Source organism: Hyla sarda, chromosome 8 (assembly GCF_029499605.1).
Source record: "Hyla sarda isolate aHylSar1 chromosome 8, aHylSar1.hap1, whole genome shotgun sequence".
NCBI classification, from domain to species: domain Eukaryota; kingdom Metazoa; phylum Chordata; class Amphibia; order Anura; family Hylidae; genus Hyla; species Hyla sarda.
In genome coordinates, this window is record NC_079196.1 from 124365314 (window position 1) to 124391103 (window position 25790).

The 25790-nt window shown below is 42.7% G+C and overlaps 1 protein-coding gene across 11 annotated transcripts in view; it reads left to right on the forward strand.

Moving 5' to 3' along the window:
• The window catches only part of GULP1 (GULP PTB domain containing engulfment adaptor 1), a 1103506-nt gene that overhangs the window by 255466 nt on the left and 822250 nt on the right, over nucleotides 1–25790 (forward strand). For 2 of the 11 annotated variants that reach the window (XM_056535161.1, XM_056535176.1), the window contains exon 1: nucleotides 1460–1480. The exons of 8 other annotated variants lie outside the window; for them this stretch is intronic. The gene's annotated coding sequence lies outside the window, so the exon portion shown is untranslated. Of the gene's footprint in view, nucleotides 1–1313; nucleotides 1481–25790 lie in introns of those variants that run through there. One more of the 11 variants, XM_056535177.1, reaches the window with a different exon arrangement.

Genomic DNA, 25790 nt, shown 5'->3' on the forward strand with positions numbered 1-25790 from the left:
ACTACAACTTCCAGCATGCCCAGACAGCCAAGGGCTGTCTAGGCATGCTGGGAGTTGTAGTTTTCAGACTCCTAGAAGCAGCAGTGAAGATCTTTACTGCTACCTCTGAGGACCATATACTTACCTGCCTGTCCCGTCGCTGCTCGTCCATGTGGCCGGTCCCACGCTGCTCTTCGGTCCCGCTGCTGCTCCAGGTAAGGCCGCCGGTCCCCGCGTGTCCCCCCCCCCCCTATGCCACAGGTCCCTGCGAGCCCCCGCAGCCATCTTCCCCCGTTCTGCCCGACTTCCAGGGGCGGGCAGTGCGGGGGATCTGAACTTTCTCCCCAGGTCACTGTGATTGGTCCACAGGGACCATTCACAGTGATCGCTGACCAGGACCATCAATGGATGGTCCTGGGGGGTGAAGCAGAAGTTGTCCCCTGCTGGAAACAGCGGGACTTCTGCTGGTTAACCCGTGCGATGCTGCGCATCGCCGGGTTAACTGAATGTCATTTATAAACGTCGGGATGCGCGAACGCACTTCACAACCCGGCGTTTATATATGACATTCTGCGGGAAGGGGTTAAAAAACAATGTTTTTATTGAGATGACAATTAAAAGACATATAATACGTGAAATGGGGAAGTACTGTAATGGTCAGCCAATACAAAAAATTGGGGCTTAAGAAGAAAAGGGTTGCTATATCATAGTAGCTAAAAGCTATCCAATAAGAGAATGCAATATATTGGCAAAGTTTTCAATAATAATAATCTCTCTGTAAACAAATACATCCAACACAAATAAGATACCTATAATCACTGTATGGCACATAAGCCAAATACATGTACGGGATGTGCTATGACAAAATATATCCTCCTCAATAGCTCACTGTTCCATACTGCGCTCCGGCCTCAGACACTGGCCATGAGCGCAGCATCCCTGTGTCCCTGACCGCTGGGGGGCCGGGATTCGCATCGTGAGACACACCCACATGCGAATCCCGGCCCGTCTCTTACCTCACTCCACTCCTGCAGCTGCTTCCCCTCAGCCCCAGCGCGTCCCTTAGGGCGCGCGCGTGCCGGAGCTTTGAAATTTAAAGGGCCAGTGCGCCCATAATTAGTGAATTCACCTGTCACCATGTTATAAGTTATTTGCATCTCCCACACCCCTCTGCCGGATCTTCAGTGCTTATTGCATAAGAAAAAGCGTTCCCATTGCCTGTTTTGCATACCCGTGTTTCCTGACCTTTCTTTTTCAACCCGTGTTGACTCCGAACCTTTGCTGCCTGTCTAGACCTTCTGCTGCATTGACTGCGCCTCTGTCTCATCCTCCAGAATCCCGCCTTGCCCAGTTACCTGTGTGGACGAGCCATGTCGGGGGTAGCGACCTGGGTGCTCTGGTGAAGACCAGCGGCACCTTAGACTCCGCTCCTCTATACAGTCCGAGTCATCAGCCACACAGGTGAGGATCCACATCCAGTTTCGTGACAGCCCGCATTCAGGTGCGTGACACTCACAAAAGTCCTAAGTAGAGGTTTCATGGAACATATATATGTAAAGTATCATACAAGGTGCCCGTAAAACAATGCAATGACATAAGGTGAATGTGGATGTAAAAAGACCATATACATGGATAGCATAAAGAAACATTATGCAGCTAAATAATCTTACCCAAGTGGGATAGCATCTGAAGCCCCGACCCCTACGATCGTTTCGGTTTCCCTTTTTCAAGAGGTGCTACATTAAAGGGGTATTCTGGGCAAAAACCTCTTATCCCCTATCCAAAGGATAGGGTATAAGATGTCTGATTGCGGGGGGGCCGCTGCTGGGACACCCGCAATCTCCCTGCAGCACCTGCATTCAATGGGCTGCATCTCCAGTTTCAGAAACCTCCGGGACGGAGGACGTGACGTCACGCCACGCCCCCTCCATTCATGTCTATGGGAGGGGGCGTGACAGTCATCACGCCCCCTCCCATAGACATGAATGGAGAGAGCGTGACGTGACTTCATGTCCCCGGTCTCAGAAACCCGAAGGTTTCCGAAACTGAAGACTCAGCCCGGCATAGAATGCGGGTGCTGCAGGGAGATCGTGGGGCGTCCCAGCAGTGGGCCCCCGACGATCAGACATCTTTGCCCGGAATACCCCTTTAATGGTCACTCACAGGGTTTATATAGTATACTATTTTGTTTAGATCACTTACAGCTGTGTGTATTCATTGTGGTGCTTGCATAATGCCCCGCCGTAACTCTCGGCCAGCCCCACCTCCGGCGTCTCCGTCCTAGTGCGCAGGCCTGAGAATAACATATTTCCGAGCATGCTCATCAGGAACCCAGAAGGCAGCGTCACAAGCGGCGTGCAGGGTGCAAGCGCACTGAAGAACAGCGCTGTTCCTATAGGTAGATACATCCACATTTACCCGATTCTACAATTGCAGTAATAAGGTTATTGGTATAGCAGTCTCATGACACATATTAAAGTGCATAATGTGCAATAGTGTACAAAAAACCATGTTAAAATATCACTATTAAAAAAAACACAAATGTGAAATCCCAGCATAATATTAAGATATGCTATAAGTATAAATATACAAAACCATTTCTGTGTTACATAAAATATATTATAGTGTGCAACATACTCATATAAGATACATAAAGTACCTAAATAGTGTAAAAATAACACCATATTTAATATATCATTGTAAAAACATTTCGGTGCAGTGTATACATATAATTTTATCATAAAAAAGGAAAAAAACATGTAGTCTACCGGTGTGTGACAATATAAATGAAAACACGTGAGTCTAGATCATAGTAACATAGTTCATAAGGTTGAAAAAAGACCAGAGTCCATCACGTTCAACCTATATCCCTAATGAGTCCCTACTGAGTTAATCCAGAGGAAGGCCAAAAAAACCTCATACTAGAGGTAAAAAATGCCTTCCCGACTCCAAATATGGCAGTCAGAATAAATCCCTGGATCAACGTTCTGTCCCTATAATTCTAATTTACATAACCTGCAATGTTCTTACTCTCCAAAAATGCATCCAGACCCCTTTTAAATTCTTTTACAGAGTTCCCCAAGACCACCTCCTCCGGGAGAGAATTCCACAGTCTCACTGCTCTTACAGTAAAGAACCCCCGTCTGTGCTGGTGTAGAAACCTTCTTTCCTCTAAACGGAGAGGATGCCCCCTTGTTATAGATACAGTCCTGGGTATAAATAGATCATGGGAAAGATCTATGTACTGTCCCCTGATATATTTATACATAGTTATTAGGTCTCCCCTAAGCCTTCTTTTTTCTAAACTAAATAACCCTAATTCTGATAATCTTTCTGGGTACTGTAGTCCTCCCATTCCCCGTATTACCATGGTTGCCCGTCTTTGAACCCTCTCCAGCTCCACTATATCTTTCTTGTACACTGGTGCCCAGTACTGTACACAGTATTCTATGTGTGGTCTGACTAGTGATTTGTACAGTGGTAGAATGATTTCCTTGTCGTGGGCATCTATGCCCCTATTGATGCACCCCATGATTTTATTTGCCTTGGCAGCAGCTGCCCGACACTGGTCACTACAGATAATTTACTGTTAACTAAAACTCCCAAGACCTTTTCCACGTCAGTCGTCCCTAGTGTGCTCCCATTTAATACATAATCCCAGGCCGGATTTTTCCTCCCCATGTGCATTACCTTACATTTATCAGTGTTGAACCTCATCTGCCACTTCACAGCCCAAGCCTCCAACCTATCCAGATCCATTTGTAACAGTGCCCTGTCCTCTATTGTGTTTACCGCTTTACAGAGTTTAGTATCATCTGCAAAGATTGCTACATTACTATTCAACCCCTCTACAAGGTCATTAACCTCTTAAGGACCCAGGGCGTATGGATACGCCCTCACACCCTGGGCCTTAAGGACCCAGGGCGTATCCATACGCCCAGGCGTTTTCCGGTCTCTGCCGCGCGCCGGGCAGAGATCGGAACTGGATGCCTGCTGAAATGTAGGCCCCCCATGTCGGCGATCGCCGCAAATCGCAAGGGAAGTCGCCGGGCGATACCGGGCTGATCGGGTCTCTGAGACCCGCCCGCCCGGTAATTTCGCATGATCCCGGCTGTCACAGACAGCCAGGACCATGCTAAAGCATAGGAGCGAGGTGGCAAGCCTGCCACCTCCTCCTATACCCTGCGATCTGTCGGTTAGTTAACCGACCAATCGCAGGAGGGGGGGCGGTTACTTCCTCCCGTCCTGCCCGGCCCCTGAAAGTCCGGAGAGAACGGGAGGAAGACCGGAGGACGCGGCGGGGGACGGGGGAGTGCTGGGGACTGGCCCCGGTACTTACCTCGTCCCTGAAGACCCGGATCCTGGCAGCGGAGACGGCGGCAGCGGCGACAAGTGAGTAGATCTTCAGTCGCGGTCGGGCCCTTTACAGCAATGCACGTCGCCGTAAAGCGACATGCATTGCTGTAATGGGACCCTGTAAACTACAACTCCCAGCATGCCCAGACAGCCCTTGCAACATCTGGAGGTCCACAGTTTGGAGACCACTGTGCCCTTCCAGATGTTGCAAAACTACACATCCTCAGCATGCCCTTACTGTCCAGGCATGCTGGGAGTTGTAGTTCTGTAACATCTGGCCCTTCAGATGTTGCAGAACTACAACTCCCAGCATGCCTGGACAGTTTTGGCATACTGGGAGTTGTAGTTTTGCAACATCTGGAAGGGCACAGATTGGGAACCACTGTATTAGTGGTCTGCAAACTGTAGTCCCCCAGATGTTGCAAAACTACAACTCCAAGCATGCTGGGAGTTGTAGTTCGGCAACATCTGGCTCTAAAGATGTTGCCAACTACTACTCCCAGCATGCTTGAGAATGCTGAGAGTTGTGGTTTTGCAACAACTGGAGGCACACTGGTTGGGAAACATTGTCTGTTTCCTAACTCAGTGTTTCCCAACCCGTGTGCCTCCAGCTGTTGCAAAACTATAACTACCAGCATGCACTGATAGACTGTGCATGCTGGGAGTTGTAGTTTTGCAACAGCTGGAGGTCCCCCCTGTGAATGTACAGGATACATTCACATGGGCAGGGGGCTTACAGTGAGTATCAGGCTGCAAGTTTGCGATGCAGCAAATTTTGCGCGGCAGCTCAAACTCGCAGCGGGAAAATCACTGTAACGCCCCCTGCCCGTGTGACTGTACCCTAAAAACACTACACTAACACAAAATAAAATAAAAAGTAAAAAACACTACATATACACATACCCCTACACAGCCCCCCTCCCCAATAAAAATGAAAAATGTCTGGTATGCCACTGTTTCCAAAATGGAGCCTCCAGCTGTTGCAAAACAACAACTCCCAGTATTGCTGGACAGCCGTTGACTGTCCCAAGCATGCTGGGAGTTTTAAAACAGCTGGAGGCACCCTGTTTGGGAATCACTGGCATAGAATACCCCTATGTCCACCCCTATGCAAATCCCTAATTCAGGCCTCAAATGCGCATGGCGCTCTCACTTTGGAGCCCTGTCGTATTTCAAGGCAACAGTTTAGGGTCATATATGGGGTATCGCCGTACTCGGGAGAAATTGCCTAACAAATTTTGGGGGGCTTTTTCTCCTTTCACCCCTTATGAAAATGTGAAGTTGGGGTCTACACCAGCATGTTAGTGTAAAAAAATAAATTTTTTACACTAACATGCTGGTGTTGCCCTATACTTTTCATTTTGACAAGAGGTAAAAGGGAAAAAAGCCCCCCAAAATTTGTAATGCAATTTCTCCCGAGTACGGAGATACCCCATAGGTAGGCGTAAAGTGCTCTGGGGGCGCACAACAAGACCCAGAAGGGAGAGTGCACCATGTACATTTGAGGTGATTTGCACAGGGGTGGCTGATTGTTACAGCGGTTTTGACAAACACAAAAAAAAAAAAACCACATGTGACCCCATTATGGAAACTACACCCCTCACGGAATGTAATAAGGGGTGCAGTGAGAATTTACCCCCCACAGGTGTCTGACAGATCTTTGGAACAGTGGGCTGTGCAAATTAAAAATGTTGTACAGACCACTGTTCCAAAGATCTGACAGACACCAGTGGGGGTAAATGCTCACTGTACCCCTTGTTACGTTCCACAAGGGGTCTAGTTTCCAAAATGTTATGCCATGTGGGGGTTATTTTGCTGTCCTGGCACCATAGGGGCTTCCTAAATACGACATCCCCCCCCCCGAGCAAAATTTGCTCTCAAAAAGCCAAATATGACTTCTTCTCTTCTGAGCATTGTAGTTCGCTCGTAGTGCACTTCAGGTCAACTTATGGGGTACCTCCATACTCAGAAGAGATGGGGTTTCAAATTTTGGGGGGTATTTTTTGCTATTAACCCTTGCAAAAATGTGAAATTTGGGGGGAAACACCCATTTTAATGAAATTTATTTTTTTTTTTTTTTACGTATGCAAAAGTTGTGAAACCCATGTGGGGTATTAAGGCTCACTTAATTCCTTGTTACGTTCCTCAAGGGGTCTAGTTTCCAAAATGGTATGCCATGTGGGTATTTTTTGCTGGCACCATAGGGGCTTCCTATATGGGATATGCCCCCGAGCAAAATTTGCTCTCAAAAAGCCAAATATGACTCCTTCTCTTCTGAGCATTGTAGTTCGCCTGTAGTGCACTTCAGGTCAACTTATGGGGTACCTCCATACTCAGAAGAGATGGGGTTACAAATTTTGGGGGGTATTTTCTGCTATTAACCCTTGCAAAAATGTGAAATTTGGGGGGAAACACACATTTTAGTGAAATTTTATTTTATTTTTTTACATATGCAAAAGTCGTGAAACACATGTGGGGTATTAAGGCTCACTTTATTCCTTGTTACGTACCTCAAGGGGTATAGTTTCCAAAATGGTATGGCATGTGTTTTTTTTTTTTGCTGTTCTGGCACCATAGGGGCTTCCTAAATGCAACAGGCCCCCCAAAAACCATTTCAGAAAAACGTACTCTCCAAAATCCCCTTGTCACTCCTTCGGTTCTGAGCCCTCTACTGCGCCCACCGAACACTTTACATAGACATATGAGGTATGTGCTTACTCGAGAGAAATTGGGCTACAAATATAAGTATACATTTTCTCCTTTTACCCATCGTAAAAATTCAAAAATTGGGTCTAAAAGAACATGCGAGTGTACAAAATGAAGATTGTGAACTTTCTCCTTCACTTTCCTGCTATTCCTGTGAAACCCCTAAAGGGTTAAAAGGCTGACCGAATATCATTTTGTATACTTTGGGGGGTGCAGTTTTTATAATGGGGTCATTTGTGGGGTATTTCTAAGATGAAGACCCTTCAAATCCACTTCAAACCTGAACTGGTCCCTGAAAAATAGTGAGTTTGGAAATTTTGTGAAAAATTGGAAAATTGCTGCTGAACTTTGAAGCCCTCTGGTGTCTTCCAAAAGTAAAAAAAAAAAAAAAATTAAAATATTTTGAATATCCATTTTCCTTACAAACAGAGAGCTTCAAAGTTAGAAAAATGCTAAATTTTCAAATTTTTCCTAAAATTTTCTAATTTTTCACCAAGAAAGGATGCAAGTTACAAATTTTTTTTACCACTATGTTAAAGTAGAATATGTCACGAAAAAACAATCTCGAAATCAGAATGATAACTAAAAGCATTCCAGAGTTATTAATGTTTAAAGTGACAGTGGTCAGACGTTCAAAAAATGGCCGGGTCCTAAGGTGTAAAATGGCTGGGTCCTTAAGAGGTTAATGAATATATTAAACAGGACAGGACCCAATACTGTGGTACTCCACTAGTTACAGTCACCCAATCAGAATAAGTACCATTAATAACCACCCTCTGTTTCCTATCACTGAGCCAGTTACTTACCCATTTACACACGTTGTCCCCCAGCCCCATCCTTCTCATTTTATACACCAACCGTTTATGTGGAACCGTATCAAATGCTTTGGAAAAATCCAGATATACAGCATCCAGCGATTGCCCATGGTCCAGTCTGGAGCTCACCTCCTCATAAAAGCTGATCAGGTTAGTTTGACAGAACTGATCCCTCATAAAGCCATGCTGATATGGAGTCATGCATTTATTTGTATCAAGATATTCCAAAATAGCATCTCTTAGAAAACCCTCGAACAATTTACATACAACAGAGGTTAAACTAACAGGCCTATAATTTCCGGGGTCACCTTTTGTCCCCTTTTTAAATATTGGCACCACATTTGCCATGTGCCAGTCCTGGGGAACAGTCCCTGTTACTATAGAGTCCATGAATATTAAAAATAGGGGTCTGTCTATTACATTACTTAATTCCTTTAGAACACGGGGGTGAATGCCATCTGGACCTGGTGATTTTTCTATTTTGATTTTTTTTTTTCCACCATAAGGTGATTTTAGTACGTACCTGGCAGACAGTAATGGACTTGCTTAGGAAGGATCTGTGCTTGTCTTGGGGCTAAATGGCTATGTTGTGAGATTACCATAACACTGTGACTAGCTTTTTGTGAACTTGTATTTCCTGTTTGACTTCTTTTTTTGACTACAAATCCCACAGTTCCATTTTCCTCCCTCCCACACATCAGCCACCCCACCCATTGAAACATAAATGAACTGCATCCATTCAAATCAGTGTGGTTTTCAATCAGGGTGCCTACAGCTGTTGCAGATTGATCTCTCTCCCACCAAGCGATCCCTCCACCCATTGACGCAGACAGGCTCCCTGTCATCAGCTGACTAGTGAGTCAGGTCTCGGCCGCATTGCAAGCTGGGAAAAATCCGAGACAACAGTCATTTTGTATGCTGTTAAAAATAAATATTGGTGTGAAAATCACAGAAGAATTGTGAGAAAACCGTCACACACTGGTACAGACACTATATTATGAACTACACTAACTGCACAGCCCCTGTAGCATAGTCAAATAAAAAAAAATTCCTGGAATACCCATTTAAAGACACATGACATATACTTAAAAGCTGGAGACTAATGGATAAACTGATTATTATCAAATATTTTTTACTTGTTATTTTTCCTACACTGACACAAGAAACCCCAAGACCATAGTTGCGGACTAGAAAATAAAGAAAGAGGGGAGGGGAAGGGGAGAGGAAAAGAAGGGGAAATTAAGAAGCAAGGAAGATGGGATGGAGTGGGGGGAGGAAAAGAAGAAAGAAGGGGGGGGGGGAAGAAGGGAAAGGGAGAGGAATTTGAAGGCTTAGATAAGGGGTTGACAAATGCTACTATCCAACTATAGGAAGGGGGAGAAACTAAGCTGCTCATTTAAACCATTGGGGATCATTGTGTTTAACACAATGATCCACTGGCACTCCTTTTGCACCAAAATTCTTTTAAGGTTGCCTCCTCGCATCCCACCTTGAATTTTCTCTATGCCCCTAACCTTGAGATTTCTCGGATCACATCCATGTTTTTCTTTAAAGTGTTGCGGCAGGGTTTAAGAAGTTGTCTAGAGGTAAGACCAATGTATATTTTTGAGCAATCACACGTGGCATAATATACCACATGTGTACTACTGCACAAGATATATTGTCGGATTGTATACTCCCGCAAACGTCCTGAAGAGGAAAATGTTTTAGCTCTAATTATATTAGTGCAGGCCAGCCACTCTCCACAGGGATGGCACCCTATTATTGGTGCTGCTTCTTTAAAAGGATGAGGAATTTTTGGCACATAATGACTTTTAACAAGCAGGTCTCTTAAATTGTCGCTCCGTCGCACAGTCATAGGAATCCTATCTGACACTTTTGTTGCTAGGACTGGATCCATTTTAAGGATTCCTATATGTTTCTGAATAGCCTCCTGCCTAGTTTTCCATTCACAATTATATGTCAAGATGAATCGCGTTTCCTCACCACCTAATTCCTCATGTTTATGTTTTTTAGTGGTTAGTAGTTCTTCCATAGGAGTGTACTTAGCTATTCTATACGCTCTCTTAATGCATCTTTTACTATAGCCACACTCTTCAAACCTTCTACTTAACTCTCTACTCTGTTCTTCAAATTTCTCCAAAGTGGAGCAAGTGGGTTTTAAACGTTAATACTGACCGATAGGTACTGCATTCATAGTTGATGGCATATGTGAGGAGCTTGCATGCAATAGTGAGTTTTTTGCAGTCTCTTTTCTATAGATGTCAGTTGCAAGATGTCCGTCCGGTTGTTGCTGTATTGTCCAAAAAATTTGCCATAGTGGAGCTGTAAGTATATGTTAATTTCAGATTGATAATGTTGTTATTGAGATCACTCATGAATTTCTGCAATAGTTCTACAGGTCCCTGCCACAAAAATAGCACATCATCGAACTACTAACCACTAAAAAACGTAAACATGAGGTATTAGGTGGTGAGGAAACGCGATTCATCTCGACATATGTGAATGGAAAACTATGCAGGAGGCCATTCAGAAGCATAGGAATCCTTAAAATGGATCCAGTCCTAGCAAAAAGTGTCAGATAGGATTCCTATGACTGCGCGACGGAGCCGCAATTTAAGAGACCTGCTTGTTAAAAGTCATTATGTGCCAAAAATTCCTCATCCTTTTACAGAAGCAGCACCAAGAATAGGGTGCTATCCCTGTGGAGAGTGCCTGGCCTGCACTAATATAATTAGAGCTAAAACATTTTCCTCGACAGGACGTTTGCGGGAGTATACAATCCGACAATATATCTCGTGCAGTAGCACACACGTGGTATATTTTGCCATGTGTGATTGCTCAAAAAATTGGGACGCACCCTACACTATGAATATGCCTCTGTGTGAATAGATCAGCAGGCATTGCAAAATCTGGAACATCCAAATCACCTTATATACACCTGATACACTGCTAGCAGTGTGCTGCTGTATTCTCCTGTTGCTGTATATTTAGCCCAGCAGCCTGCACCTGTAAGCCAGGTCCGTATAATAGTTTGGAATCAATAGTGCTGGCCAACTTATTTCTTGTGTATATATATATATATATATATATATACAGTTGCAGAACAATGCAGCACTACTTATCCAATCCTGTATGAAAAATGGTGCCAGCAACCCTCAGGACTTGATTAGAGTCCATCCACAGACAAGAATCAGAAACAGACGCAACACTCCAACAAAAAAAGGGTGATTTAATATCTCATGTCAGCATTACAATGTTTCAACTCCTCCTGGAGCCATTTTCAAGCATAGTGATACACAGACCTCTGAGAGCTTTTATGCCCAAACAATTCATCAAGTGCAAATCAATTCCATAAAGTGCCAATTATTAAGAATCATAAAAGATCATATCTGTGCAATAGTATTTTTATACAGAGTACAGTGCATACACATGAGTAAAGTGCTACAGCGCATAATGTGCAAAAAATTGTCATCAATATTAAAAATCCGCTTGAAAAATGCAATTCATAACTTAATTACATATAATGATAAAATATCAAACACTTGTGTACAAAACAAATCATAAGAATGATACATACTACATAATGAGGGGGAGACATCCACCTGCTCCATACAGTGGCGCTGTAAGCGTGGGCTATCGGCTAATGCACCTGTGTGAGCAGGCTAGGAACACTTCCGGGCCCGAGATCGGAGTCATATGACTAACCTGTTCATGTGACTCGCTGCCCCAGCAACCACCGACGCTGTATACGAGGCAGTATATGGGGATCGTGAGAACACAATCGGATGCTGTCATACATGGTCTGAGCCAGTGTAAACCCAGGATGAGCCAAAATAGATGCACAAAATGCATCAAAAGAGCGCAACACATCAGTACTGCAGACCTAGGTGACTCAAGAGAGGGAGGCAATTCACATGGCTCACAAAATATAGAGAAAATGAATATACTGGATTCCACACTGGTGATTCTAATAGGGATACAACTTGTACCACTAGGTACGGATCCCAGACTAGACCCAATTTTAGGCCAAGGTGTTATCTGTCAAAGGGGGAACCCCTGTGTTCGGGACCGTCAAGTCCCCACTAAGGTCACCCCACCTAGCTGTTTACCAAGTGCGCCTGCTTCCTCAGCAGCGCTGACCCCAAGGCACCATATTCTCGAAAAAAAAATATATAAATTAAAAAAAATAAATAAATAAATAAAAGTAATAACAGAAATAAAACAAAAGGAAACTAAAGAAAAAGAAAATTTGGGTAAAAAAATTGAAAAATATAATAAAGAAAATAAAGCAACACATTAATTAAAGTATCAAAATTGTTTATCACATTTCATATGCGTAAGGAGAAAAACCAACAGGTAGGCGAAACCCAAGGATATTATCGTGCGGTGATAACTCAATTATGAATTATGGTCATAAAAATTATTAATTATTAAAAATTATGAAAATTATTAAAAATCTCAAAATTATGACCTGGTGAATTGTGGACAAAGCTAATCAACACAATTCACATCTGAGTCTGACTACTTCCTCAGATATTAACAAGTTCTTTTCATGACGGGATGACAGTAACGCTTAAGCATGTAGTTTTGCGATATACAATAATACACAGGTATTATAAAGTATGCAGATTTATTGGTTATAAGATTATAAGCATAAATGAGTAATAAACACAATGATATATGCAAATGAATATCAATTAGATATTAAACACATTGTTCGGCGATCCTGGTGTTTGTGACAGATCGCCCTGTCTGTCCCTCTAATAATTGTGTCCCCCACTACGAATACCTGTCTGGCCTGCCCTGCACTCCTCCCTCCCTTCTTACTGGAGCAGACCCCCCTGACGGTCAGAGGCAGAGTCCTGTTGAAGTACTGCTAGCTCTGGAATGGCATCCCCCTCATCTGCCAACCGGGCAAACTTGTTGGGGTGTGCCAGTTCAGGACTAGCCTTCCTGACACTTTTCCCTCTACCCCGTTTTCTAACTGTAACCCAGCTAACTGCCTGACGGTCCTGCCCCTCCGTTCCACTATCCTCCCCCACCTCTACCCCAGAGAGTACTTGCTCAGTGAGCAAGAGACTCCTCTCCATGTTGTCCCTGCATCTCAGTGTTGCCAGTTTCTCCTCAAGATCCAGGATCTGGGCTTCCAAATAACCAACTTGCACACATCCTGCACAACAATTTGCGCCCTTGAACTGCTGTTCAAGGATTGCATACATTGAACAGGATGTACACCTGACTGCATATTCCAACATGGAGGCCATACTAGATTTGGGGATTTCACAGATTAATCGCCAACAACAGACAATAAATATTACAAATTAATTCTCTGTAGTCCTTGTGAGTTAAAGTCTATACAGTGTAAGTAAAGTTACACTCACAGCGATCTCAAACTCCTGCTTTCAAACTTTCAGAATTCTAACTCTCTTAGCAATACCACTCTTTGCAAAGCCCACTCACAGACAGAGCATACTCACAGAGTCCCAAGCTAAGATTTATACACCTGTGTGTGACTACCCCTCCCCCTAGAGGTAGACTGAAGGGAAAAAAAATTAAAGGTGAGAAGGCTGTTTAGATTCTAGCAGTGATCCCTTATGTACAACTTTAAGTACTCACACAATTCACTCCGCACAGCAGATATTCACTCCATACAGCAGAGATATTTCAGAATTCTAACTCTCTTAGCAATACCACTCTTTGCAAGGCCCACTCACAGACAGAGCACGCTCACAGAGTCTCAAGCTAAGATTTATATACCTGTGTGTGACTACCCCCCCCCCTCCCTAGAGGTAGACTGAAGGGAAAAAAAAGGAGGAGACATCACCTACTCCAACACATGTGAAAATTACAAGATTCAAAATCGTTATTCTTATGTGTTTTGAATTCTTTGTTTTGTGAAGACCCAAATAAAGGTTGCATTAATGCATTGATGGTGTAGCAGTATCCGGATTGGGAATAGGAGACTCATTTTGAAGGTTTAAGGCATAAATAGCAAATATTTTATGGAACCCCTTTTGGTATTCCTTTTCAAAAGGTTTTTTCCATTTACTTTCATTAATGTGTTGCTTTATTTTCTTTATTATATTTTTCTATTTTTTTACCCCAATTTTTTTTTCCTTTTTTTTTCTTTTACTATAGTTTCCTTTCGTTTTATTTCTGTTATTACTTTCATTTTTTATTATTTTTTTATTTATATATATTTTTTTCGCAAGTATGGTTCCTTGGGGTCAGCGCTGCTGAGGAAGCAGGCACACTTGATAAGCAGCTAGGTGGGTTGACCTTAGTGGGGTGGGGACTTGACGGTCCCGAACACAGGGGTTCCCCCTTTGAGGGATAACACCTTGGCCTAAAATTTGGTCTAGTCTGGGATTCGTCCCTAGTGGTACAAGTTGTATCCCTTTTAGAATCACCAGTGTGAAATCCAGTATATAGAGAACAGCTATAATGCAAAAGACAAAAATAAGAAAAAACTATTTATATTTTTTTATATTTTATTTTTATTTCTTATTATTTTTTATTTTTTGTATTTATTTACTATTCTTCACGTTTTTCTTTGTTACTGTTTATTTATTATTTTTCATTTTCTCTATCTTTTGTGAGCCATGTGAATTGCCTCCCTCTCTTGAGTCACCTAGGTCTGCAGTACTGATGGGCTGCACTCTTTTGATGCATTTTGTGCATCTATTTTGACTCATTCTGGGTTTACACCGGCTCGGACTGTCAAGGATGGGTCGAGTGGGAGCTTTTCAAATGTGATTGACCGGGCTGCTATACACTTTGCCAAGTGTCGACACAACAAGATATACACCACACAGGATATGTTGGTATACAATCTTTCTTGGCTGAAGCTCTGGTGCTCCCAAAAAGAGTACTGCTTTATTCAGGAAGAAACAGTTGGTTTTAACATTGCAAAGTAGGAGGGTAAATTATGACATCACAATTAGCATATTACATTTTGATTGGTTGTTCAAATATTGCGTCCATAAAATTCTTGCATATCTAGTGTCCATTAATTTCTTGGAAAAAGTTCTCTGCTCATCAGATGTTTTGTCTTAATACCCCTGAGTGACACCATTACAAGGTTTCAGTCCAGAGACACAAACAGATAATATTTTGAGTATATAGGATTGAAGGATAAAATTATGCGTCCTCCTATATGCTGATAAGTAATTTGTGGCGTAACATAGGTCTTTTATCTTGTGAGAGTTCGAGCTTGAGATTTCTTCATCTTTCCAAGTCCAATGTTTAGACGTTCTGTATTCAGAATCTAGATCCCAAGGTCAATCTTAGTTACAGGCAAAGCGATAAGATGAAATGTTTTGAGTTAAGGAAAGCAAGCTTTTCTATAATATTCAGCAATAGCATTTTGATGTATCTGGGTTAAAGGGTAAGGGAACAGATATTTTTTCAGCAGCAATGGCATATTAATATATTGATCAATCATTAGAAAAATAAGGGTCATCCCTATCAATTCCCCCCTAAAAGATATCTGTTACCGCACATGACATCTCTCCCTATGGTGCATTCTGCCTAATAGTCCCAAGTTCAGGTGGGAAAAATAAAAAACGGGTATGGGATGCTTCACTGGATTGAGATGAGCGGCCCCTTGCGTAACCGCCCCCCCCCCCTTTGTAATCAGACTAGTCCTTTACCTGGGACTTCTATGTTACCCTACTCTGCTGGGTATACACTTGCACCATTGGCATAAAGTAGTTGTTCTCATGGGTGGAATTATTTCGGTCATGTTTGGGTCTTATGTATCAATTAGGTTTAGATAAGCTGAAATAGTAGGTTCAATATCCACAGTTGTTCCCCCAGTAGTCATCGGTCACACATGTGTATATTGAATTGTCATCCCTATACATAAGACATTGTTTTGGCACCTCGGGACAATTCACTATGTCACAGTAGTCAAATTTAAAAGTAGTCACTTGGGTACTGGAGAGTTATCAAAACGTGGGATACAACTCTTGGGTCATTGTCAAGTCAGTCCAGTAGTGTGGTGGAATCAGATTGGGTTGCTGGGTTTGCACTCCACTTATACAGGAAAAGGATATGTATTAGGAGCATGGTGTAGGAACCCTCTTGCAGTGCGAGGCGTATCCATGTTGATTCTCCTTCCAGTTTCATCGAAGTCAGAGTTGTCAGTAGAACATGATAAGGACCTTCAAATCTAGGCTCCAGCGGCCCCCTCATGTATTTTTCCACGAGGACAAATAATCTGGCCTGCAGATTGTGACTTCCTGGTTCAGTGTCTGGATCTGGAATGGAAGAATAAAACTGCAACATGCGTTACTTTCAGCTCATTGCACATGTTAATAACAAACTTTACTAAACTATCATCTCCTGCACTAATCTAAAAACAGCTTATATACAGAAGGTGAATATAAAATAAATGTTTGTGTAATGCACTATTTCATTTCAATCATTTGGTATTTTAGCGTTATTTTTAAACATGGCTGCCAGGATCAAAATGGAGACTCATGCCTCCCCTCTTCATTCTGATCCAATCAAAATACGCAACATATTTAACCTCTTAAGGACCCAGGGCATATGGATACGCCCTCACACCCTGGGCCTTAAGGACCCAGGGGGTATCCATACGCCCTGGTGTTTTCCGGTCCCTGCCCAGCGACGGGCAGAGATCGGAAGCGGATGCCTATTGAAGCAGAAGGTTGTCACAGAGAGCCAGGACCATGCTGAAGTATAGAAGTGAGGTGGCAAGCCTGCCACCTCCTCCTATCCCCTGCGATTCTTTGGTTAACTAACCGACCAATCGCAGGGGGGGCGGTTACTTCCTCCCGCCCTGCCCGGCCCCTGGAAGTCCAGAGAGGACGGGAGGAAGACCGGAGGATGCGGCGGGGGACGGGGGAGTGCTGGGGCCCGACCCTAGTACTTACCTCGTCCCTGAAGACCCGGATCCCGGCGGCGGTGGCGACAGGTGAGTTGATCTTCGGCGGCGGCGGCGCGGGACCTTTGCAGCTGTCCAGACCGCCGTAAAGTGATCTGGACTGCTCATATGGTCCCCTTACACTACAACTCCCAGCATGCCCAGACAGCCCTTGGCGTCTGGGCATGCTGGGAGTTGCAGTTTTGCAACATCTGGAGGTCCACAGTTTGGAGACCACTGTGCCCTTCCAGTATTGCAAAACTACACATCCTCAGCATGCCCTTACTGTCCAGGCATGCTGGGAGTTATAGTTCTGTAACATCTGGCCCTTCAGATGTTGCAGAACTACAACTCCCAGCATGCCTGGACAATTTTGGCATACTGGGAGTTGTAGTTTTGCAACATCTGGAAGGGCACAGATTGGGAACCACTGTATTAGTGGTCTGCAAACTGTAGTCCTCCAGATGTTGCAAAACTACAACTCCAAGCATGCTGGGAGTTGTAGTTCGGCAACATCTGGCTCTAAAGATGTAGCCGAATTACTACTTCCAGCATGCCTGAGAATGTTTTGGAGTAGTGGTTTTGCAACAACTGGAGGCACACTGGTTGGGAAACATTGTCTGTTTCCTAACTCAGTGTTTCCCAACCCGAGTGCCTCCAGCTGTTGAAAAACTATAACTACCAGCATGCACTGATAGACTGTGCATGCTGGGAGTTGTAGTTTTGCAACAGCTGAAGGTCCCCCGCCCCCCTGTGAATGTACAGGGTACATTCACATGGGCAGGGGGCTTACAGTGAGTATCAGGCTGCAAGTTTGCGATGCAGCAAATTTTGCGCGGCAGCTCAAACTCGCAGCGGGAAACTCGCTGTAATCCCCCGCCTGTGTGACTGTACCCTAAAATCACTACACTACACTACACTAACACAAAATAAAATAAAAAGTAAAAAACACTACATATACACATACCCCTACACAGCCCCCCTCCCCAATAAAAATGAAAAACGTCTGGTATGCCACTGTTTCCAAAATGGAGCCTCCAGCTGTTGCAAAACAACAACTCCCAGTATTGCCGGACAGCCGTTGACTGTCCAAGCATGCTGGGAGTTTTGCAACAGCTGGAGGCACCCTGTTTGGGAATCACTGGCATGGAATACCCCTATGTACACCCCTATGCAAATCCCTAATTCAGGCCTCAAATGCACATGGCGCTCTCACTTTGGATCCCTGTCGTATTTCAAGGCAACAGTTTAGGGCCACATATGGAGTATCGCCGTACTCGGGAGAAATTGCCTAACAAATTTTGGGGGGCTTTTTCTCCTTTTACCCCTTATGAAAAGGTGAAGTTGGGGTCTACACCAGCATGTTAGTGTAAACAATTAATTTTTTTACACTAACATGCTGGTGTTGCCCTATACTTTTCATTTTGACAAGAGGTAAAAGGGGAAAAAAGACCCCCAAAATTTGTAATGCAATTTCTCTCGACTACGGAGATACCCCATATGTGGGCGCAAAGTGCTCTGGGGGCGCACAACAAGGCCCAGAAGGGAGAGTGCACCATGTACATTTGAGGTGATTTGCACAGGGGTGGCTGATTGTTACAGCGGTTTTGACAAACGGAAAAAAAAAAAAAAAAACACATGTGACCCCATTTCGGAAACTAAACCCCTCACAGAATGTAATGAGGGGTGCAGTGATAATTTACCCCCCACTGGTGTCTGACAGATCTTTGGAACAGTGGGCTGTGCAAATAAAAATTTTTGAACAGTCCACTGTTCCAAAGATCTGTCAGACACCAGTGGGGAGGTACATGCTCACTGTACCCCTCATTACATTCTGTGAGGGGTCTAGTTTCCAATATGGTATGCCATGTGGGTTTTCTTTTTGCTGTCCTGGCACCATAGAGGCTTGCTAAATGCGACATTACCCCTGAGCAAAATTTGCTCTCAAAAAGCCAAATATGACTCCTTCTCTTCTGAGCATTGTAGTTCGCCCGTAGTGCACTTCAGGTCAACTTATGGGGTACCTCCATACTCAGAAGAGATGGGGTTACACATTTGGGGATATTTTCTGCTATTAACCCTTGCAAAAATGTGAAATTTGGGGGGGAAACACATTTTAGTGAATTTTCTTTTTTTTACGTATGCAAAAGTCGTGAAACCCCTGTGGGGTATTAAGGCTCACTTTATTCCTTGTTACATTCCTCAAGGGGTCTAGTTTCCAAAATTGTATGCCATGTGTTTTTTGTTTTTTTTTGCTGTCCTGGCACCATAGGGGCTTCCTAAATGCGACACGCCCCCGAGCAAAATTTGCTCTCAAAAAGCCAAATATGACTCCTTCTCTTCTGAGCATTGTAGTTCGCCCGTAGTGCACTTCTGGTCAACTTATGGGGTGCCTCCATACTCAGAAGAGATGGGGTTACACATTTTGGGGGGTATTTTCTGCTATTAACCCTTGCAATAATGTGTAATTTGGGGGGAAACATACATTTCAGTGATTTTTTTTTTACATATGCAAAAGTCGTGAAACACCTGTGGGGTATTAAGGCTCACTTAATTCCTTGTTACATTCCTCAAGGGGTCTTGTTTCCAAAATTGTGTGGCATGTGTTTTTTTTTTTTTTTTTTTTTGCTGTTCTGGCACCATAGGGGCTTCCTAAATGCAACATGCCCCCCCAAAACCATTTCAGAAAAACGTACTCTCCAAAATCCCCTTGTCGCTCCTTCGCTTCTGAGCCCTCTACTGCGCCCGCCAAACACTTTACATAGACATATAAAAAATGAAAAAAGGCAGATAAGGCACAGTGTTTCAAGAGAGGGGGTGATAGGACCAAATTATTGAAACAGAAGGAACTAAGATGTATTTCTAAATTAAATACATTGAGACTAACTGGTATGAATATGGATTTCTTCTAGTCCAATATCCCTGAAGCAAAATGTAGCATGTTGTTGGCAATACTTCACATGTATAGTAGTTATTTTTGTGTATTTATACATTTTTTTAATATAGTTTTATGACACTATCACAATTAACACTTTTTTGTTCTCTCTTCTTAGATGTCCTCTGGAAGACCCTTCCAACTACCCCTATCCGATGTCACAAGGAATTTGTTCCACATGATCAATATATATTTATATACTGTGGACCCAGTATTGCCTGCTATCTTTTGTTATCTGTGTTAATAAAGAGCCTTATTCCATAGTTATATAATATTTGTGATTTTTCTGGAGAAATATAGGGGGTACATACTATTTAATGTATTGGGGATGTTGAATATGTGGGCTATGTGAGGGTGATACTTCCGTGAACACATATCTCACCCCTTTGTTGGTGATGATGATGTGGGACATGGAGGATTATGTATCCCCCATGTACGCATGTACTTCATTAGGCCATTAGGGTGACATACATCTATGGTTAACACTTATGATTGATATCCCCTTATATATGTATATGCATAGGCATTGTCCCCCTTATTATTTTTCCTTATTTAAATATTAATTTTGTTCCCCTTTTTGGGTTAGGCAAAGGGCTCTTTATTATTATTTGACCAGCTTGTCTGGCTAACTAATTACCTTGAACTTTGCATATTGGGTCCTCTAGCAGTTTTTTGTTTATGTTTTCGCTCATGTGACATGTCACGTGATCGCTATGTTGAGCGGTCATGTGACCGTGATCATGTGACTCCTTTATTTCCTTTGCGGGCGCATAACGGCGGCCTCTCGCGAATGTGAGCGACCTTCCGCTTCTGCGCAGTGTGTTTGTTTACAAACACAGGCCGCATGTTTCCGTTTATGACGTATGTGATATGGTGGTAAGTGAAGGAGCCGGCCAGCAGGAAATCGGAGGTCAGAACTCTTAATATGATTACAGTTAAAGGTGGATATTCACTGTATATATTAGATATGGTTGTATGAACACTTGATTAGGTGGATTATGTATTATATTGTGTTGATTATGTTCTGTAATACTGTTGATGTTTTGTATACATGGGTGGCCACACCCCTTAAAGGAAATGAGGTCATGATTTGATACCATATATATACTGGCTTGTCACACTATATCACCCTGCTTGATAAAGATCCGGATTGTGGATCGAAACGTTGCATCTCACTGATGGGTAAATAAATCTATTTTCTTGGATTGAATCCCTGGAGTGCTTCTTCCTTGTTATTTCTTACATAGACATATCAGGTATGTGCTTACTCGAGAGAAATTGGGCTACAAATATAAGTATAAATTTTCTCCTTTTACCCCTTGTAAAAATTCAAAAATTGGGTCTACAAGAACATGCGAGTGTAAAAAATGAAGATTGTGAATTTTCTCCTTCACTTTGCTGCTATTCCTGTGAAACACCTAAAGGGTTAAAAGGCTGAACGAGTGTCATTTTGAATACTTTGGGGGGTGCAGTTTTTATAATGGAGTCATTTGTGGGGTATTTCTAAGATGAAGACCCTTCAACTGAACTGGTCCCTGAAAAATAGTGAGTTTGGGAATTTTGTGAAGAATTGGAAAATTGCTGCTGAACTTTGAAGCCCTCTGGTGTCTTCCAAAAGTAAAAACTTGTCAATTTTGTGATGCAAACATAAAGTGGACATATTGTTTATGTGAATAAAAAAAAAAATATTTTGAATATCCATTTTCCTTACAAGCAGAGAGCTTCAAAGTCAGAAAAATGCTAAATTTTCACATTTTTCATCAAATATTGGGATTTTTCACCAAGAAAGGATGCAAGTTACCAAAAAATGTTACCACTATGTTAAAGTAGAATATATCACGAAAAAACTGTCTCGGAATCAGAATGATAACTAAAAGCATTCCAGAGTTATTAATGTCTAAAGTGACAGTGACAGTGGTCAGATGTGCAAAAAATGGCCAGGCCCTAAGGTGTAAAATGGCTGGGTCCTTAAGAGGTTAAACCCCCCCCCCCCCCCCCTTCATTCCCGTCAGTCAACAGGTAACTGACTCACCCGAAATGAAGAAGAGGTAAAGTGTACTCCACTATCACATTCTGGAGAACATACCTTTAATTTAAAATAAATGGACCACAAATTGTGTGTACTTTTATGACACATAACCAATGTGCAAACATAATTATGCAATTTCACTTCCAGTGTATTAACGTGTCAATACTGGTTGTAAACCATTAATGAATATGTACAAATGATAACCACAATTATTTAGATGACAACAGTAGGAAAAAATGTCTCGCTTATTAATTTAAGAAATTCAGCTGCTAGTCCGGCACCTCTAGTCCGGCACTTCAGATTTAATGTCTTAAGCTTCTAATTTTCCCATTAGTTACAATTCAGTTATTATTACTTAGAATTACATTTTGACCTTGGATTGGTACAAATTGCTATGAGATTTTGACAATAAACTTTCACAGTGAGCAGAAAATGAAAATATTTACATATGCCTGCAGATGTGTGAGAATCAAGTTCTCCTTTTTTTTCTCTCTCTTTTTAAAGTACACAGCTCCTTCATCAGAAATTATTTAGGGAAAATATATATTACAATGTACCTCTATTTTCCTCACACACTTATTTCCATTGTCCATGGCACAGTTTAGTACAGTCAGACAAAGAGTATACTTATAGAGACCCACCTAAGGCAATCAGATGAAGTCTACTCATATTCTCTGAGACAGGCAAGATGTTTTGGAGTGTGTTGGTAGGGTACCTTTATTTTTACCTAAGTCATAACAGATGCAAATAATGAAGTCTGTATAAACTCTCTTTTTGCCTTGTTGAATCCTGAGGCCACCCAATATACAGACATTACTACACACATTTCTTACTTGTGTTTAGCGTATGAGGCTGCGTATGTTAACATGGGGTACAAGACTGCTGGTATACACAGTTTCTTACCAACTTTCAGATACCGTCTTTGTCCTGTACCACCTCTCTTCTTCTTCCATTGGTCTCTCTCAAGAGACCTAACTAGGAAAATCCACACTCCCCATCCACCTGTACACTTTGTACAATGGTTGTGGGGAGTGGTGGGGAGATGGCAGCCTCCATTATCATTCAGGCCCCTTGGCTTTTGTGGCTTGCTTTCTTCATGTTGGTTTATCTTTACGATGGCCACTTCCTCAGGCTGCTCTCGGATTTGAACACTTGAATCTAAATTTAATATGCTAATTGTGATGTCATAATTTACCCTCATACTTTGCAATGTTAAACCAACTGTTTCTTCCTGAATAAAGCAGTACTCTTTTTGGGAGCACCAGAGCTTCCAGCTAAGAAAGAGTGTATACCAACATATCCTGTGTGGTGTATATCTTTTTGTGTCGACACTTGGCAAAGTGTATAGCAGCCCGGTCAATCACATTTGAAAAGCCCCCACTCGACCCATCCTTGACAGGACCATGTATGACAGCCTGCAATCACGATCCCCATATACTGCCTCCCATGCAGCGTCGGTGGTTGCTGGGGCAGCGAGTCACGTGAACAGGTTAGTCACATGACTCCGATCTCGGGCCCGGAAGTGTTCCTAGCCTGCTCACGCAGGCACATTAGCCGATAGCCCACGCTTACAGTGCCATTGTATGGAGCAGGAGATGTTTCCCCCTCATTATGTAGTATGTATCATTCTTATGATTTGTTAGGTACACAAGTGTTTGATATTTTATCATTATATGTAATTAAGTTATTAATTGCATTTTTCAAGCGGATTTTTAATATTGATGACATTTTTTGCACATTATGCACTGTAGCACTTTACTCATGTATATGCACTGTACTCTGTATAAAAATACTATTGCACAGATACTATCTTTTATGATTCTTATTAATTGGCACTTTATGGAATTGATTTGCACTTGATGAATTGTTTGGGCATAAAAGCTCTCAGAGGTCTGTGTATCACTATGCTTGAAAATGGCTCCAGGAGGAGTTGAAATATTGTAATGCTGACATGAGATATTAAATCACCCTTTTTTTTGCTGGAGTGCTGCGCCTGTTTCTGGTTCAAATATATATACTGCACGGAAATGTTTTTTAGAATGATATATTAAATGTGGTGTTATCATTATTTTCCCACTATATACAATTATGGCCGTAAATGTTGGCACCCCTGAAATTTTTCAAGAAAATGAAGTATTTCTCACAGAAAATGATTGCAGTAACACGTTTTGCTATACACATGTTTATTCCCTTTGTGTGTATTGGAACTAAACCAAAAAAGGGAGGAAAAAAAGCAAATTGAACATAATGTCACTCCAAACTCCAGAAATGGGGACAAAATTATTGGCACCCTTAACTTAATATTTGGTTGCACACCCTTTGGAAAAAATAACTGAAATCAGTTCCTTCCTATAACCATCAATAAGCTTCCTACACAGCCGGAATATTGGACCACTCTTCCTTTGCAAACTGCTCCAGGTCTCTCTTATTGGAACACGCCTCTTCCCAACAGCAATTTTGAGATCTCTCCACAGATGTTCAATGGGATTTAGATCTGAACTCATTGCTGGCCACCTCAGAACTCTCCAGCGCTTTGTTTCCATCCATTTTTGGGTGCTTTTTGATGTATGTTTGGGGTAATTGTTCTGCTGGAAGACCCAAGATCTTGGACGCAAACCCAGCTTTCTGACATTGGACTGTACAGCGTGACCCAAAATCTGTTGGTAATCCTCAGATTTCATGATGCCTTGCACATATTCAAGGCACCCAGTGCCAGAAGCAGCTAAACAACCCCAAAAACATCATTGAACCTCCACCATATTTCACTGTATGGACTGTGTTCTTTTTTCTTTGTAGGCCTCATTCTGTTTTCGAAAAACAGGAGAACGATGTGCTTTACCAAAAAGCTCTATCTTGGTCTCATCTGTCCACAAGACTTTTTCCCAGAAGGATTTTTGCTTACTCAAGTTCATTTTGGCAAAATGCAGTCTTGCTTTTTTATGTATCTGTGTCAGCAGTGGGGTCCTCCTTGGTCTCCTGCCATAACGTTTCATTTCATTTAAATGTCAACGGATAGTTCGCGCTGACACTGATGCTCCTTGAGCCTGCAGGACAGCTTCAATATCTTTGGAACTTGTTTGGAGCTGCATATCCACCAGCTGTCACGCCCCCTCCCATAGACTTGCATTGAGGGGCAGGGTGTAACGTCACACGGGGGCGGAGTCGGGACATCACGATCTTCCGTCCCGGTGGTCGAGATGGACTCAGCCTGAGGACCTCCAGTGGTTCAGTAAGCCGCTACAGGTGGGTGCTGCATGGTAGATCCAGGGGGTCCCCAGCAGCAGGATGCCGGCGATCTGACATCTTATCCCCTATCCTTTGGATAGGGGATAAGATGTCTAGGGGCAAAGTACCCCTTTAATATGTGTCATGAGACTGCTATACCAATAACCTTATTACTGCAGTTGTAGAATCGGGTAAATGTGGATGTATCTATCTATAGGAACCACAAAAAGAACCCCTGGGTGGATTAGGGATCCCACTAATATATATTACACAAACCCGGGGCCGAAGCCCAGAGCACAAATCCCTATAGGGTAAACCCCCCAAAATAAAATATAGCTTTTATTGTATTATTATATAAAATGATGACAAATGATTAAAACCCCAAATTTCACAGTTCCAGATAAGTAATGAATTCTGGGATTAACCCAGTAGTTTCCTGTCTTATGGGTCTGCAGTACCCAAACAAATGGAATCTGTGAAATAGATTAAAATCTGAAATTTGCCTCCTCTACTAGTTTCGGCGCACCTGCGCCGTCCTCAGGAGGAATATGCGGCAAACACCCGTCCACGTGTCTCACTCTGTCTTTTATATCCTAGGTTAATTACCTCATCACTCCCCGACACTCTACCAGGCCAATCCCTGTTTCTTTTCCTTATGTCCAATGAGTGCTTTCCACCTCACTTTCCTGTGTGGAAAGTGGCCAACCAGGTGGATGTTTATCTGTGCGTGTCTGATGACGTAAGTTGATATCATCACGATGCGCCATTGTTGTGATGTCCTGGTCATGTGTATAATCACATGATCGGTCGATCGCTTGTCCTATTGCCGCGCATGCGCCCGGACTTAAACAT